The sequence below is a fragment of the Pleurodeles waltl genome, chromosome 6, assembly GCF_031143425.1.
Source record: "Pleurodeles waltl isolate 20211129_DDA chromosome 6, aPleWal1.hap1.20221129, whole genome shotgun sequence".
NCBI classification, from domain to species: Eukaryota; Metazoa; Chordata; class Amphibia; order Caudata; family Salamandridae; genus Pleurodeles; species Pleurodeles waltl.
In genome coordinates this window covers 1,723,490,373-1,723,505,858 of record NC_090445.1, presented here as the reverse complement: position 1 = coordinate 1,723,505,858, position 15,486 = coordinate 1,723,490,373, and the positions used below count along the sequence as shown (strand labels likewise).

At 49.7% G+C, this 15,486-nt stretch overlaps 1 protein-coding gene across 3 annotated transcripts in view; it reads right to left on the bottom strand.

Moving 5' to 3' along the window:
* The window catches only part of ABCF1 (ATP binding cassette subfamily F member 1), a 484,546-nt gene that overhangs the window by 110,273 nt on the left and 358,787 nt on the right, over positions 1–15,486 (bottom strand). The gene's annotated exons all lie outside the window — the stretch shown is intronic.

Here is a 15,486-nt window from a genome sequence, read left to right as displayed (position 1 = left end):
TCCTAGAAAGGCCATGGTAGCACCTTTCTTTCTGGTTGAGTGTGCCCTTGGTGTAATGGGCAGCTGTCGTTTAGCTTTAAGGTAGCAGATTTGGATGCATTTAACTATCCATCTGGCTATACCTTGTTTTGATATTGGGTTTCCTGCATGAGGTTTTCGGAATGCAATAAATAGCTGTTTAGTTTTCCTGATGCTCTTTGTTCTGTCAATGTAATACATCAATGCTCTTTTGACATCTAAAGTATGTAGTGCCCTCTCAGCTACGGAATCTGGCTGTGGGAAGAACACTGGAAGTTCCACTGTTTGATTTAGATGGAACGGTGAAATAACTTTTGGTAGAAATTTAGGATTAGTCCTTAGGACAACCTTATTTTTGTGTAGTTGTATAAAAGGTTCTTGTATTGTAAACGCCTGAATCTCGCTTACTCTTCTTAGGGAAGTAATGGCGATGAGAAATGCAACCTTCCAGGTTAGGAACTGTATTTCGCAGGAGTGCATGGGTTCAAAAGGTGGACCCATAAGTCTAGTTAGGACAACATTTAGGTTCCATGAAGGAACAGGTGGTGTTCTTGGTGGAATAATTATTTTAAGGCCCTCCATGAATGCTTTAATGACTGGTATCCTATATAGGGAAGTTGAATAGGTAGTCTGCAGGTATGCAGATATTGCTGCAAGGTGTATTTTAATGGAAGAGAAAGCTAGGTTAGATTTTTGTAAGTGAAGCAAGTAACCCACTACATGTTTTGGGGTTGCGTGTAATGGTTGGATTTGATTAATATGGCAGTAGCAAACAAACCTTTTCCATTTACTGGCATAGCAGTGCCTGGTGGATGGCCTTCTGGCTTGCTTTATGACTTCCATACATTCTTGGGTAAGTTGTAAGTGTCAGAATTCTAGGATTTCAGGAGCCAGATTGCTAGATTCAGCGATGCTGGATCTGGGTGTCTGATCGTTTGGTTGTGTTGTGTTAACAGATCCGGCCTGTTGGGCAGTTTGATGTGGGGTACTACTGATAGGTCTAGCAGCGTTGTGTACCAGGGTTGCCTTGCCCAAGTTGGTGCTATTAATATGAGTTTGAGTTTGTTTTGACTGAGTTTGTTTACCAGATAAGGAAGGAGAGGGAGAGGAGGAAAAGCGTAGGCAAATATCCCTGACCAGTTGATCCATAGGGCATTGCCGTGGGACTGCCTGTGTGGGTATCTGGATGCGAAGTTTTGGCATTTTGCGTTCTCTTTTGTCGCAAACAAGTCTATTTGAGGTGTTCCCCAGAGCGTGAAGTAAGTGTTCAGAATTTGGGGGTGAATTTCCCATTCGTGGACCTGTTGGTGATCTCGAGAGAGATTGTCTGCGAGTTGATTCTGAATTCCTGGGATAAATGGTGCTATTAGGCGAATTTGGTTGTGAATTGCCCAACGCCATATCTTTTGTGCCAGCAGGCTCAATTGCGTTGAGTGCGTCCCCCCTTGTTTGTTTAGATAATACATTGTTGTCATGTTGTCTGTTTTGACGAGAATGTATTTGTGAACTATTATTGGTTGAAAAGCCTTTAGTGCTTGAAAAACTGCTAGCAGTTCTAGGTGATTTATATGCAGTTTTGTTTGATGTACGTTCCATTGTCCTTGTATGCTGTGTTGATCGAGGTGTGCTCCCCACCCTGTCATGGAAGCATCTGTTGTTATTACGTATTGTGGCACTGGGTCTTGGAAAGGCCGCCCTTTGTTTAAATTTATATTGTTCCACCATAGAAGCGAGAGGTAAGTTTGGCGGTCTATTAACACCAGATCTGTAAGGTGACCCTGTGCTTGTGACCACTGTGATGCTAGGCACTGTTGTAAGGGCCTCATATGCAGTCTTGCGTTTGGGACAATGGCTATGCATGAAGACATCATGCCTAGGAGTTGTAATATCATCTTTGCTTGTATTTTTTGTGTTGGATACATGCGTTGTATGATGTTGAAATTTTGAATTCTTTGTGGGCTTGGAGTGGCTACTCCTATTGTTGTGTTTATTATGGCTCCTAGGTATTGTTGTACCTTGCGCTGCAGAATGTTGGATTTTGCGAAGTTGACTGTGAACCCTAGTTTGTAGAGGGTTTGTATGATTTGATTTGTGTGTTGTGAGCACGTTATTAACAAATGGGTCTTGATTAGCCAGTCGTCTAGATACGGGAATACATGTATTTGCTGCCTTCTGATGTGTGCAGCGACTACTGCTAGACATTTGGTAAAGACTCTTGGTGCGGTTGTTAAACCGAAAGGCAGTACCTTGAATTGGTAGTGTATTCCTTTGAATACAAACCTTAGGTATTTCCTGTGCGATGGATGTATTGGTATATGGAAATACGCGTCTTTGAGGTCTAATGTTGTCATGTAGTCGTGTAGTTTCAGCAATGGTAACACTTCTTGTAGTGTGACCATGTGAAAGTGGTCTGATTTGATGTATGTGTTTAGTATTCTTAGGTCTAGGATTGGTCTTAGCGTTTTGTCCTTCTTTGGTATTAAGAAGTACAGTGAATAAATTCCTGTGTTTATTTGTGTGTTTGGTACTAACTCGATTGCGTTCTTTTGCAATAGTGCTTGAACTTCTATCTCCAGGAGCTCGGAATGATGTTTTGACAAATTTTGTGCTCTTGGTGGTATGTTTGGAGGGAATTGTAGAAATTCTATGCAATAACCATTTTGGATAATTGCTTGAACCCAAGTGTCTGTAGTGATTTCCTCCCATGCTTTGTAATAATGACCTATTCTTCCCCCCACTGGTGTTGTGTGGAGGGGGTGAGTGACATGTGAGTCACTGCTTAGTTGTAGGGGTTTTGGGGCTTTGAAATTTTCCCCTATTCCTAGGGAATTGCCCTCCTCTATATTGGCCCCGAAAGCCTCCCCTGTACTGTCTCTGGTAACTGGATGGTGTTGCCTGTGAGGTGCTGGCTTGTGTGGCCTGACCCCGAAACCCCCCTCTAAAGGGTGTTTTGCGGAAGGTGCTGTAATTTCCTCTGCTCTGCGGGGAGTAGAGTGCGCCCATGGCTTTAGCAGTGTCCGTGTCCTTTTTAAGTTTCTCAATCGCCGTGTCCACTTCTGGACCGAACAGTTCTTTTTCGTTGAATGGCATATTGAGAACTGCCTGCTGAATCTCTGGTTTAAACCCAGACGTTCGTAGCCATGCATGCCTTCTGATGGTCACAGATGTATTTATTGTTCTTGCAGCTGTGTCTGCTGCGTCCATGGAGGAGTGTATCTGGTTGTTTGAAATGTTCTGTCCTTCTTCAACCACTTGCTCTGCCCTCTTTTGTAGGTCTTTGGGTAGATGTTCAATGAGATGTTGCATCTCATCCCAATGGGCTCTGTCATAGCGCGCAAGAAGTGCCTGTGAGTTAGCGATGCGCCACTGGTTTGCAGCTTGTGCTGCGACTCTCTTTCCAGCTGCATCGAACTTGCGGCTTTCCTTATCTGGGGGTGGTGCGTCCCCAGATGTGTGGGAGTTGGCCCTTTTCCTAGCTGCTCCTACAACGACAGAATCTGGTGGCAGCTGCGAAGTTATGAAAATAGGGTCTGTAGGAGGCGCTTTATACTTTTTTTCCACCCTTGGTGTGATTGCCCTACTTTTGACCGGCTCCTTAAAGATGTCTTTTGCGTGCCGAAGCATACCAGGGAGCATAGGCAGGCTTTGGTAGGAGCTGTGGGTGGCAGAGAGGGTGTTGAATAGAAAGTCATCCTCGACTTGTTCTGAGTGGAGGCTTACATTGTGGAATTGTGCTGCTCTAGCCACCACCTGAGAATATGCAGTACTGTCCTCTGGTGGTGATGGCTTTGTAGGGTATGCCTCCGGACTGTTATCTGATACAGGGGCGTCGTATAAGTCCCATGCGTCCTGATCCTGGTCACCTTGGCTCATGGTGGTGTGAGCCGGGGAATGTGATGGAGTTTGTGCTGGCGAGACGTGAATTATAGGTGGAGGAGAGGGTGGCGGAGTAACCCTTTTCACCATTTTTGTTTGTGGTGTTTGGTCAGTTTGAAATTCCAGTCTTCTCTTTCTCCTAATAGGGGGAAGGGTGCTTATCTTTCCTGTCCCCTGCTGTATAAAAATACGTTTCTACGTATGGTCTACATCGGTGGATTGCAGGTCTTCCTCAAACCTATGCTTTCGCATTTGGGAGGTCATTGATTGCTCTTCGGTATAAGAGCCTGAAACTGGGTCGGTTGCAGGTTGTTTCGGCGCCGAAACCCTGTCTGCATCTTTTTTCGGCTCCGAGGTGGCTTTTTTCTTTTTCGGAGTCGAAACATCTCGGCGTCGATCTTCATCGGTGCCGCTGTCTCGGCGTCGAGCCGTGTCTACACCGCTATCTCGGTGTCGATGTATGTCTCCAGCACTTTCTCGGTCCCGAGAAGGCTGCGTGCTGGTGTCTCGACCGGAGTTGGACGGTCTCGGCACTGATTGGGCCTTTTTCGGTGCCGACGGTCGGTCACCGAATTTATGGGTGGAGCCATGGCCTGGTGGCAGTGGCGTCCCCTGGGCCTTGACAATCTTCTTATGCGTGGTTTTCGACGTCTTACTCACGGTTCGTAGATCGTCGAATTCCTCGGAGTCCGATTCGTGTATCGAAAAGGTTTCTTCCTCTTCCTGTACCTCGAACTCTCAGTGCGCTGTCGGCGTGAACGCCATTTGAAGTCTTCTGGCTCGACGGTCTCGGAGTGTTTTTCGGGACCGGAACGCACGACAGGCCTCGCAAGTGTCTTCACTGTGCTCAGGTGACAGGCACAGGTTACAGACCAAGTGTTGGTCTGAATAGGGGTATTTTTTGTGGCATTTGGGACAGAAACGGAACGGGGTCCCTTCCATCGGCGTTCTTCTACACGCGGTCGGGCCGAGTAGGCCCCGACGGGAATCGAAAACTACCCCGAAGGGCTCCGGAGCTCTTCGATGCGGTGTTGATTCTAACTACGCCGATCCCGAACGCAACAATACCGACGAAAATCTTCCGAAATTTAGCTGTTTTTCCGTTCCGAAACTCGGAGCGACAGGAACACGTCCGAACCCGATGGCGGAAAAAAAACAATCGAAGATGGAGTCGACGCCCATGCGCAATGGAGACAAAAGGAGGAGTCACTCGGTCCCGTGACTCGAAAGACTTCTTCGAAGAAAAACAACTTGTAACACTCCGACCCAACACCAGATGGCGAGCTATGCAAAACATGCGTATCTACAGCGACAGATGCCATCGAACACAATGGTACATTTTAGGTGAAAGAACACTGGTGCTGGGGCCTGGTTAGCAGGGTCCCAGCACACATCTCAGTCAAGTCAGCATCAGTATCAGGCAAAAAGTGGGGGGTAACTGCAACAGGGAGCCATTTGCTTACACTCAGTATGGCTACCCTGCACTTACAATGTCTAAGGATTGACTTAGACACTGTAGGGGCATAGACCTCGTGCAGCTATGCCCTCATCTGTGGTATAGCGCACCCTGCCTTAGGGCTGTAAGGCTGCTAGAGGGGTGACTTACCTATGCCACAGGCAGTGGTTTGGGGGCATGGCACCCCCAGGGGGGTGCCATGTCGACTGTCTTTTCTCCCCACCAGCACACACAAGCTGTGAGGCAGAGTGCATGCACTGAGTGAGGGGTCCCTGAAGGTGGCATAATACATGCTGCAGCCCTTACGGACCTTCCCTGGCCACAGGGCCCTTGGTACCAGGGGTACCTTTTACAAGGGACTTAACTATGTGTCAGGGCTGTGCCAATTGTGGAAACAAAGGTACAGTTTTAAGGAAAGAACACTGGTGCTGGTGCCTGGTTAGCAGGGTCCGAGCACACTTCCAATCAAAGATGGTATTGACAATTATGTAAAAAGTGGGGGATGACCATGCAAAAAAGTGCGGGGGGCTTGGGGGTTGGCTGGGTGGCGGGGCTGGATCGGGGGGGTCTGACCATGCCAAAAGTGGCATTTTCGTACAACCTATTTCCAATGGAGAGGAGGTTGCAACCCTCTCCCAGAGGAAATCTCTTGTTCTACCTTCCCCCTGTGTGAGCTAGTCAAGCAGCTGGAGGACATAATCTTGTCTGAGGGACTGCAGCAGCGTGGGCTGCTCACTGACCCTGAAAGACTGGTAGGAGCAATACTGGGGGGTCCTCCAAGGAGCCCACAGAGTGCTCGGAATCATGCAACCAATACTGGCATCAGTATTGGGATATGATGCCGACATGTTTGATACCAAACATACCTGGGTTTCAGGTTACCACTATGTAGCAGGACCGCAGGTATAGACTTGTGGCAAGTACACAGGTAAAATGGCTTCTCCGCACTTACGAAGTCCAGGGAATCGGAATTTGAGTTTGTAGGGGCATCTCTGCTCATGCAGGGATGCCCACACACACACAGGGACCTGCATCCTGCCCTTAGGGCTGGAAGGGCCTACCACAGGGGTGACTTACAGTGACCTGATGTAGTGACCAGCAGTGAAAGGGTGCATGCAACTTTTCACGCAGGATGCAAATGGCACGCCTGCAGACACAATTTGCATGGGCTCTCATTGGTGGCGTAATACATGTTGCAGTCCATGGAGGACAGGTGCACCATTGGTTTGGGTACCCAAGTACCATATACTGTAGGGTGTAAAGAGTACCAAAGCAACAAAATATGGACGCAAGAGCACAATCACTGGGTCCCTGGTTAGCAGGATCCCAGTGCAGACAGTCTAAACACACAGAGACAAAAAGCGGGGTTAACCAGGTGCAAAAGAGTAACTTTCCTACACCTAGTTTCTCCTAAGACCTAAAGAACGACAGCCGCGACCCAAGGCCCATTTAGCACCAGAGCAGATGAGAAAATAAATATTCAGGAGGCGTGTCACACTTACAAGGCTGGGCACACCCCTAAGGAGCACCGCCTGCAGAGAACAGAGAAGGAAGGGTTTCACCAACTTCTTTTTGGTGAAACTAGGAACTCTGGGTCAGGAATATGCACATTGTCCACAGGAAGTGGTCATATAGAGGGTGTACTCACCCCAGGAGTAACAGCCCTGGGGCTACTGCCACACACTCCCTTAAATTCAATACTTAGGGATCCCCCAACACCAGGAATTTCGATTGGTCTACTGAGAACTGAAGGAAGGACAAAGAAGAGCAGATGCCGTGAAAACAGAAGTCCTGCACCGAAATTGGCCCCAAACCCTGCCTAGCTGCTTCCACTGTGAAGACAGACTCGTCCAGAAGCCAAACAGCCTCCCCAAAGTCCCGGAGGCCTGTTCTTCCCTTCAACAACCAAGCAATATCTTCCCTTGGGGTGGTGGAGTCATCCCCCTGCATCTGCAGGCACAGACTACACCGAGCCTGTACTTCGTCTTGCTGGCTATCAGAGGAGGGTTTTATGAGCCCAGGAGGTGAGCTCCGTTGCTTCACCAAGTCTCAAGAAGCTGACCTCATCAGGAGCCTCTCAGCACCAATGCTCCGAACACCACCACCGTCAACATTGACCTGACATCGAGTGACTTCAGGATCTAAAAGGCCTTCACTGAGAGTGGCCCTGCTTTCTCTCCTCTCCAGATCAAAGCCAAGTGAGAGCCTCTAACTACAGTGACCCACTGGTCCAAACACCTCTACACTCCAGCCGAGGTTCATGTAAACTGACTATGTCCCTGTGCTCCAGAGACCCTCAAGAGCCGAGCACCCCTTTGTGTTAGGCCAAACTTGTCCCCACTTGCAGCCATTCTTTTGCAGGTACTCCTTCCATAGACCACAATATGTAGCACTCAAGAATACCAAGGCAATCAGCACTTCCGCACCTGGGCACACCAGGGCAGGCAAAACTGCCTGCCCTGGACCTCGGCAATCCCCAACCCCACAAGCTCCTTAGGTCCTAGAAGACACCCTGCAAAAATGTTTGCAGGTATACCTATGGAGTGAATGAACAAATGACTTACCTTCGGTAACAAATGATCTGGTAGAGACTATCTAGCTGCAGATTCCTTACCTTAGAATTCCCAGGCGTCAGCTTCGAATCAGAAATTGTTTCTGCTGAGCAGTACCCTGCACATGCCATCGGGTGGCTTCATCAGCATCACTGGAGACGTCTGCGATGTCACGGTCTTCTATATAGGCACCACCCCGATGCACGTACGTCAGTTCTTTTCCACAACTTCCCACGCCATAAGCGCAGAGTCATGGAAGAACCAACTTTCTCTGTGTGTCTGTGCGAAATGACACTCTGAAAAAGGATAAAAATCTGAAAATACATGACATATCCGCAGAGCGAGGAGGCATGGGACGGTGTAAGGAATCTGCAGCTAGAGTTCCTACCAGATCATTTGTTACCAAAGGTAAGTAACTTGTTCATCTGATAGAGACTTCTAGCTGCAGATTCCTTATCTTAGAATAGATACCCGAGCTATAACCTCCTGGCGGTGGGCTGCGTACATATACTCTATACAAGAAAGTCCTGTAGGACCGAGCGAGCAAAATGCCCATCTCTCCTCACCTGACTATCCAGGCAGTAATGCCTTGTGAACGTGTGCAAGGAAGCCCACATTGCCGCCTGACAAATGTCTAGAAGCGGTACACCTCGAGCTAACGCCTTGCTAGCAGCTTTCCTCCTTGTGGAGTGAGCTCTCAAGCCCTCAGGAGGCTGCTTCTTAGGCAATGCCTAGCAAATTATAATACAGATAACGACTCAACGCGAAATCGTTAGTTTCTGAACTGCCCGCCCCTTCTTTGCACCAACGTACCCAACAAAGAGTTGGTCATCCACCCGGAACTCTTTTGTGTGGTCAAGGTAGAACGACAACGCTCTTTCTGGGTCCAGACGGTGGAGACACTCCTCTTCCTTAGAGGGATGCGGTGGAGCAAAGAAGGTGGGCAGGGTGATGTTCTGACCCAGAAGAAAAGGGGTCACCACCTTGGGGAGGAAAGAGGCACGAGTTCTGAAGACTATCTTAGCAGGATATACTGTGGAATAACGGCGATTTGATGATAAAGCCTGCATCTCACTTACCCTCCTCGCAGATGTGATCACCACTAAGAAGGCTGTTTTGACAGTGATCAGCCAGAGAGCACAATTATGTAAAGGCTCAAAAGGAGCACACATAACAAAAGTGAGCACCAGATTAAGGTCCCACTAAGGAATAACAAAAGGCGTAAGTGGAAACATACGTACAAGCCCTTTTAAGAATCTCTGTACAATAGCAGACTTAAAGACGGCTGATCAGGCAGTCAAAGAAAAGCCAATTAGGCAGAAAGATAGCCCTTAAGAGTCACTAAGGAGGAACCCTGTTGGGCGGGTGTCAAAATGAAAAGAAGGATATTAGAAAGAGAAGAGAACAAAAAAAAGAGGATCAATAGACCTCTTTGTACAATATAATACAAAATGCTTCCAACTGCAGGAGTAAACCGTCTTGGTAGAGGGGCACGTGGCTGCCAGAATGACATTACAGACTTCGGGAGGGAGGTCATAAACCATTAACTGCCGCCTTGCAATCTCCATGCATGACTCCGCAGAGTTGACAGATTCGGATGGAGAACCTTCCCCTGCTGCTGCGACAGAAGATCCTCCTGAAGAGCCAACCTGATTGGAGGACTGATGTTCATTTTGAGAAGCTCTGGATGCCAGACTCTTCGTGCCCAATCTGGAGCCACAAGGATTACTTGGGCCCCGCTGTTCTTAATTTTCTTGAGAACTCTGGGCAAAAGTGGTATGGGCGGAATGGCATACAGGAGGCCTGAACTCCATTCGCAACGAAAAGCGTCGCCTAGCGGGAGCCGCCTTGGAAACTCCAACGAGCAATACTGCTGACATTGCATGTTCTCTTCGGAGCCAAACAGATCTAACCAAGGCTCTCCCCACTGCTGAAAGAGTCCTTGTGCCACCTTCGAATAGAGACACCATTTGTGATCCGCTAAGCATCGCCGGCTGAGTTTGTGCGCTCTGGCGTTCAGAGAACCTGCCAGGTGTTGAAACATCAGGGTTATGCCCTGGTGTTCCAGTCATGTCCAGAGACATAGAGCCTCTTGACAAAGCGTCCAGGACCCCACACCGCCCTGCCTGTTGCAGTACCACATTGCGGTAGTGTTGTCCGTGAACACCTGCACTATCTTCCCTTTCACAACAGGAAAAACTGCCTTTAATGCTAACCGGATTGTCCGAAGCTCCAACAAGTTGATATGAAGCCTGGATTCCGGCGGAGACCATAGACCTCTGATTTCCACCTCTCCCAGTCGGAAAATGGCTCCTTGTTGCAGTTGTACCCCCAACCCCCCCTTTCCCTACCCCAACACACACACCCTTTTTCTCTAGAATTGATGCTGACATGACAGTGTGTGCTGGGACCCTGCTAACCAAGCCCCAGCACCCGTATTTTTTCACTAAAAATGTACCATTGCTTCCACAATTGGCACACCCCTGGCACACAGATAAGTCCCTTGTAAAAGGTACCAGAGGTACCAAGGGCCCTGTGATCAGGGAAGGTCCCTAAGGGCTGCAGCATGTGTTGTGCCACCCTAAGGGAGCCCTCACCTAACACATGCACACTGCCATGGCAGATTGTGTGTGTTGGTAGGGAGAAAAATGCAAAGTCAACATGACACTCCCCTCAGGGTGCCATGCACACAAAACGCTGCCTGTGGCATAGGTAAGTCACCCCTCTAGCAGGCCTTACAGCCCTAAGGCAGGGTGCACTATACCACAGGTGAGGGCATAGCTGCATGAGCAATATGCCCCTACTGTGTCCAAGTCCATTCTTAGACATTGTAAGTGCAGTGTAGCCATATTAAGTATATGGTCGGAGTTTGACAAAACGAACTCCACAGCACCATAATGGCTACACTGAATACTGGGAAGTTTGGTATCAAACTTCTCAAAATAATAAACCCACACTGCTGCCAATGACAAATGCACACAGAGGGCATCTTTGAGATGCCCCCTGTATTTTACCCAATCCTTCAGTGGAGGACTGACTGGTCTGTTCCAGCCTGCCACTGAGAGATGAGTTCCATATCCCCCCCCCCAGGATGAGAGTCTGTGTGCTCTCTGGGGCCAGAAACAAAGCCTGCACTGGATGGAGGTGCTTCACACCTCCCGGCCGGAGGAACTGTAACACCTAGCAGTGAGCCTCAAAGGCTCAGGCTTCGTGTTACAATGACCCAGGGCACTCCAGCTAGTGGAGATGCCCATCCCCCAACAAAGCCCCGCTTTTGGCGGCAAGTCCAGAGTGATAATGAAAAAAACAAGGGAGTCACCCATCAGCCAGGACTACCCCAAAGGTGTCCAGAGCTGAAGTGACCCCCTCCTTGAGAAATAATCCATCTTGCTTTGAAGGATTAGGCCCACTAGGGATAGAGATGTGTCTCCCTTCCCAGTGGGAGTGGGCTCAAGGAGGGTGTAGCCACCCTCAGGGGCAGTACCCATTGGCTACTGCCCTGACCCTAACACCCATAAATTTAGTATTTAGGGGCGACCCTGAACCCAGATCATCAGATTCCTGACGACCTACAAAGGAGGAGGACTGCTTAGCTGAAAAACCCCACAGAGAAGAAGGAAGACAACTGTGCTGGCCCCAGCCCTACAGGCCTGTCTCCTCCTTCAGAGAACCTGCACCAGCGACGCATCCTTCGGGCCCAGTGACCTCTGCTGACTCAGAGGACTGCCCTGCACCTAAGAAGGATCAAGAACTCCTGTGGACAGCAGACCTATCCAAAGAATAAAGAAGAAACCATTTTTAAAGGGACTACCACCTCACTCCAGAAGCGCGGGTCCCCAACACTCTGCGCCCGACACCCCCAGCCCATGCCCAGAGAAACCAACTATCCAGAGAGGACCCCCAAGCGACTCAGACGACATGTCCCCCTTGGGCCGACCTCCCTGCACCCCCACAACGACGCCTGCAGAGGGAATCCCGAGGACCCCCCTGACCGCGGCTGCCCGGGATGAAGGTATCTGACGCCTCGAGAAGCACTGCACCCGCAGCCCCCAGGCCCGTGAGAAATCATCCACCGGCGCAGCAAAGACCAGCAGGCAGCCCTCATAAGTGCCCAGTTGTTGGCTGGCCCGAGAAGTCCCCCTGTGCCCTTCCTGGAGCGTCTGAGTGACCCCCAGGTCCCTCCATTGAATCCTATTGAAAACCAGACGCCCTGTTTGCCCACTGCACCCAGGTGCCCCTGTGCCGCTGAGGGTGTATATTGTGTGCCTATTTGGGGCCCTCACAGTGCTCTACTAAACTCCCCCCCCCTAGTCTGACCTCAGACGACACAGGTACTTCCCTGCCAGCAGACCAGAGCACCCAGTCTCCATAGGCACCCATGTTATTTTGGCTCCTGTTTGACATCCGCACCTGACCGGCTCAGTGTTGCTGGTGCTGAGTTTTTGGGGTTGACTCGAACCCCAACGGTGGGCTACCTATGCCCTGGAGACTGAACTTGTAAGTGTTTTATTTACCGTAATAACTAAACTGTTCTTACCTCCCTCAGGAACTGTTGAAAATTGCAATGTCCACTTTTAAAATAGCTTTTATGAAAAACTGTGTACATTACTGTTTTGGTTCAAAGTTTTAAGAATTACTATGCCAAGTACCTTACATTTAATGTACTTACCTGCAATCTGAATCTTGTGGTTCTAAAAATAAATTAACAAAAATATTTGTTTTCTATATAAAAACCTATTGGTCTAGACTTGAGTCATTGAGTGTGTGTCCTCAATTATTGCTTTTGTGTGTACAACAAATGTTTAACACTACCCTCTGATAAGCCTAACTGCTTGACCGCACTACCACAATAGAGCATTAGTATTATCCATTATTGCCATGTCAAGCCTCTTGGGGAACCCCTGGACTCTGTGTACACTATATCTCATTTTGATATAGTATATACAGATCCAGCTTCCTATACCGCCCTACCCAACGAGTGACGCATCTGTCACTATTGTGAGATCTGGTTGGGGAAGGGAGAGGCGTCTGCCTTTGACCCAATCGCAGTTCACTAACCACTACTGCAGGTCTTTTGCAGTTCCCTCCGAGATCTGAACCATGTTGGTAAGATTTCCCTGCTGCTGTGCCCATTGGAACTTCAGGTCCCACTGCGGAGCCCTCATATGCCATCTGGCATGTTTGACTAATAGGATGCAGGAAGCCATGAGTCCCAACAGCCTCCGAGTCTGTCTCACTGAAATCCAGGATAGAGGCCGAAACATCGGTATCATAACCTGAATGTCCTGGTCTTGCTTTTTGGGAGGATAGGCCCAAAACTGCACTTTGTCCAGAACAGCTCTGATGAAAGGGAGCTTCTGAGAAGGAGTCAGGTGTGACTTCGGCACATTTATAGTGGACCCCAGCGAATGCAGGAGGTCCGCTGTAGTCGGAAGGTGGGTGACGAGAGCCTGTGGTGTCGGAGCCTTCAACAGCCAGTCGTCCAGGTAGGGGGGAAGACAAACACCTAACCTGCGCAGATGAGCTGCCACCACCGCCATCACCTTGGTGAACACCCGAGTGGCACGGTAAACTGAAAGTGCTCGTGGCCCACCCTGAACCGCAAGTAACGTATGTGATCAGGCAGGATGGGGATGTGAAAATAAGCATCCTGCAAGTCCAACACTACCATCCAGTCTAGGGCAGACAGCACCTGAGAAGAGTGAGCATCTTGAATTTCCCTTTTTTGAGGAAGAGATTGTTGTCCCTTAAATCGAAGATAGGACAAAGACCCTTGTTCTTTTTCGGAATCAGAAACTAGCGGGAATAACAACCACTGCCTACTTCTGACATCAGGACCCTTTCTATGGCTCCCTTGGCCAAGACAGCCGTAACTTCCTTGAGGAGTAAGATCAAATGATCCTCCATTAGCGGTTCTTTTACCCGAGGGATAGAGGGCGGGAAAGACTGGAAGGCGAGGGAATAGCCTTTCTGTATGATCTACAAGACCCATTTGTCTGATGTTATGGACCGCCAGTGAGGAAGATGAAATTGAATCCTTCCTCCAACTGGGCGGCACGGTCTTGCAGAACCATACTAGGAGGACCTGGGCGTTGCAGAAGAGGGGGGCTGGGTGGTTACCGACCTCTGGCTAGACCTGATGGTACCACCACCTCGTCCTCACAAGGGATGCTGTGAAGCCGGAGGACGGTGGCTAGCCTGTGGTTGGTGTGGTACCACGCCCCTCCTGAAGCCTTGAAAGGTTCGATAGACAGACAGAGTGTTGAGGAGCCGGCGCTGAGAGGCCCAAGGATCTGGCCATAGCTCAAGAATCCTTGAACCCCTGCCTTCTCACCAAAAAGGTGCGAGCCATCAAAAGGCATGTCCATCAAGTTCGACTGGACATCCCCCCAAAAGCCAGTGGTAAGTAGCCAGGCATGGCGTCAGAGGGCCACTGTTGAAGAAATTGCACTACACAGCCACACCTGATGGTAAACTTGGCTGCATCTCTCCCATCCTTGACTGCTTGGGTGAGTGTCCCTTACGCCCTCCACGACCTGGGGCAGCACTTGTGCCACCGTATCTCAAAGTATGAGAAAAACGGCCCAATAGGCAAGAGGTGTTTACTGACCTCGATGCCAGGATGGAGGAAGAAAACTATTTCTTTCCAAGTTGGTCCAGCCTCTTGGATTCCCTATCCAGGGGAGCGGAAGAGAAGGCACCATGGGAAGTGGAGGCTTTGACCACCAAGGTCTCTGGGGTAGGGTGTAGGGTGAGGAAACTAGGGTCAGTTGGAGCTGGTCTATGGCAGCAGCCGATTGCCCTATTCACAGGAGCCCCTGTGCTGGGTTTGGACCACGTTCCCAGAAGGACATTTGTGAGGGCTTCAATGAAGGTTAACATCAGCTCCGATGTAGCAACCCCTGGCTGAAGCAGTAGATTAGTCCAGACTGGCACCGTAAGCAAGTCTATGTCCAAGACCTCAGCTGCCCTACGTACCACCATGGCATAAGATGCCCCCTCATCTGTAGCCACAGCGGGAGGAGAAAGCATGCCAGTATCTGCATAAGTATCCAGTTCACTGGCTACCCCTAGATCCTCATACCAGTCCTCACGCTCCAATCCATATTCCAAATGATCCTCAGTCACCTCCCACTCCTCGCCTGTGCCTGGCTGTTCCAAATAAGCCTCAGGCACTGATCAGGGGTATTCGGTGCCGTCGAAGTCAGAATCTGTGTCGCACGATGTCGTTCTGGCTCCAGATCATCCGGAATGAATATGGAGCTAAACCACCAGTGGGTGCCGGTGGTGGAGTGGGTGTCGACATCGGGCCAGATGCCAGAGGAGGTTGACTGTGAGAACCCGGCGCCGTTCCTGATCCACTATCGGATACCGGGATCCAGAACGGCGCTGAAGCCGAAGCCACTGCTGACCCTGTGGGGCCCAAAGACCCACTTGAGGGTGCAGCCCGTTCAAAACCAGGCGCATAGCCTCGTAAAATTCCTTAATTTGAGTGGGGGTCGCTCTAGTTCCCGGAAAGGGGGGGGGGGAATGGAGTCCACCCTGGTGACTGTTTCGCGGAGCCGAGCTCGGAAGGTCGACGTT